Raw genomic sequence first — 2,739 nt, 5'->3', positions numbered from 1 at the left:
TGGAGCTCATGAGAGTAACACATGTTGGCCAAGGGGCCACTTTTCTACTAGGATTGCTATAAATCTCCCCTATAACTAGTTCATTTTATTTACAATTCAAAGGGAACTTGAGGTAGCTTCCTCTCAAACGCACATGACAACAGTTAAAAATAAAGTGAGAGAGATCAGAAACCCTATAGAGGAAGGCAGAAGGCAATTCTATCAGGAACTTGAAGAAAGACTCTGACTGTACTTGAATGTTAAATTTAGCTTGCGCTTCCTGGCGCCCTAAGCAAAAGAGAGGGACACGATAAGGCCCTATGGCTATGGTCTCAAAAAGGAAGTGTATCATGTGTTCAGGAAAGTGAAACTTCTTAGGAGTCCAAGGCCTCAGGAGATGCGGCGTAGCACGGCAGAAGGAGCAAGGCTCTGGAAGAAGCTAGATAATTGCTGACTAACTGAGGCCTTCCTGAGTCTCAGATTTCTTATCTGTCAAGTGGGGAAGATAAGATTTACCTTGCTGGCTGTTGTGGGTGTCAAGGAGGAAACATAATTTCTCTCGGCCCTCAATACGTTTATAGTTGGGACAGATCCCCACAGCAAAGGACAGATGCATGAGAAAAACAAGCAAGTTTATTACCGTGTGCAGTGCACGCCATGCAGAAGAAACCTCCATGGAAGGTGAGTCAAAGCGGTGTCTTCGAACTCTGGCTTATATAGCGTCTTCAACAAAGAACAACGAATTTTCCAGAAAAGGAAAGCAGTTTTAGGCTTCCAGAGGTGAGAAACTGTAGGGAAGGTAAGCAGATAGGAGAAAACTAATGGAGTAAGGGGTTGCTTGTAGATTCCTCGGGTGCTGTTTCTGAGCTGATAAGAGTTGTCACCAGTAAAGTTGAATTGATATTCTGTATTTAGGTGTGTCAAAAGTCAAAATTACAACAACTTTAAAGATCTTAATTGGCATTTATTCAAGATTCTAGAATAGGGCAGCCCTCAGAACCAGAACAGGTTCAAAGACCTTCAGCCAGTAGCATGGTCAGACAATATTTATGGATAGAAAACACAAGTGAGGTATGGAGTTTAACCGTTACAGTGTTTGCCTTATTCGAATCAGTTGGCAGCCTGAGATTGCCTAACAGGCAGCTGCTGTAACCTGACAAAACCCAGCCGTTTGCTGCCTGAGCGAACTCCCTAGTTAATCAGTTTCATTTGGCATGAATGACTCCATATTGGTTTTGCCTGTTGGGCCCAGTACAGGGGTCTGGTCTCCATCAATGGCCTCCTACAAATCTTAACAGGCAGAAGGGGCAGGATAGAATGATCTCGTCCTCTGCTGCTTCTTAGTTGCCTTTAGCTCAAAAATATTTATGTCAAAGAGGCATATTTTGGGGTGACATTCTGGTTTCCTTCATGGGGATCAAAGAGAAGAATATGGGAAGCACATTTTAGCTGTCGGCGTGCCTCGGTTCGCCCGTCAACATCTTGCAGAGTAAAAAGCATGATTTGATTGCTGTCGGTGAATACATATTCAATGAAGAGTTGTTTTGGAAGATGCAAAAGCAGCCCTCATCTGACTGTTTCTTGCCACAAACTCTGAAAACCAGGGGGCAGTGTTTAAAATTACAGCCTAGCAAGAGCAGGGCTGGGGACAGGTGCTTACCCAGCCATTGGTCCACTTCCCTCCTGGCTTCTGGCAGGATCTCCTTGGAGCAAGCCAGAGACCTGTGCTGAGGCCCAGTGACCTGAGCCTGGGGTGGAAGTGAGGCTGTGAGCCTCAGATGCTCTGCTGGGAGGGTGTCAGGGTGCCTTCCTAGGGACAGGCCCAGCATTCCTCCCAACGGGGACCTGTGGTCCTGCCTGTCTCCCCTGGCTTCTCCTCATGCACAGTGTAGGGGAGAGAAACCTGGCTTCCATCCACCCTGCTGCATTCTTTGGCTGGGCTACAAATTAAAATGACATAAGACAGATTAACAAGAAAAAAATCATGTTTATGTACTTATGCACAGAAAGGAAATCCCACAAAATATAAGACTGAAGAAGGGTCAGATGATTAGAGCTTATGTAGTGTCCTGAAAGGAATAGTACATGTTCCTACAGAAAGGAGCTGGGGCTTGGGGCCACTGGGGAGGTGTCTGCACAAGTTATGGCAGGGTGAGGGGAGGAAATGTATGAATAAAGGTGGTCTTGTCATTGGTGACAGTTGTCCATGCCTGTAATCCCAGCCACTCAGGAAGATGGCTTGAGCCCAGGAGTTCAAGGCCAGCCTGGGCAACATAGGGAGACCCCACCATGCTTTTTTAAGAAGAAAAAAAAAAGGTTGTCTTGTCATGCAGATCAGGTCTCTCAGGTAATAAAGTTACCTCTGAGCAGCCCTCTGCCTGATTCAGATACTTTGCTAATGATTTTCTTTATAGATTTTACAAAAGGACAATTTTTCGGAGCTACTCCTGTGTCTGCAGTTTCTCAGAATAACCAGCTCAAAATATGCCACAAAAAAAGTATATTTTGAGGTGGCACATTCTGGTCTCCCACAGTCATATTTTGGGGTGGCGTGTCCTGAGCCTGGCGCCCTTGGGTGCCTAGCGCTGCAGTTACCGGTCTCCCTCTCGCGCCCTGCGGCCTTTCTGCGGCCCCTGTTAAAATTCTTTGGTGTAGGCCTGGCGCGGTGGCTCACCCCTGTAATCCTAGCACTCTGGGAGGCCGAGGCGGGTGGATTGCTTGAGGTCAGGAGTTCGAGATGAGCCTGAGCAAGAGCGAGAC

The 2,739-nt window shown here is 46.7% G+C and overlaps 1 protein-coding gene across 1 annotated transcript in view; it reads left to right on the top strand.

The window, feature by feature from the left end:
- The first annotated feature begins 607 nt into the window (after positions 1–607).
- The window catches only part of PIK3CD (phosphatidylinositol-4,5-bisphosphate 3-kinase, catalytic subunit delta), a 51,910-nt gene continuing 49,778 nt past the window's right edge, over positions 608–2,739 (top strand). The window contains exon 1 of the mRNA XM_012662646.1: positions 608–660. The gene's annotated coding sequence lies outside the window, so the exon portion shown is untranslated. The remainder of the gene's footprint in view (positions 661–2,739) is intronic.

Source organism: Propithecus coquereli, unplaced genomic scaffold, assembly GCF_000956105.1.
Source record: "Propithecus coquereli isolate 6110/MARCELLA unplaced genomic scaffold, Pcoq_1.0 Scaffold77, whole genome shotgun sequence".
Classification (NCBI taxonomy): Eukaryota; Metazoa; Chordata; class Mammalia; order Primates; family Indriidae; genus Propithecus; species Propithecus coquereli.
Note: the sequence above shows the minus strand (reverse complement) of the source record. Positions and strands in the feature narration are given on the sequence as shown.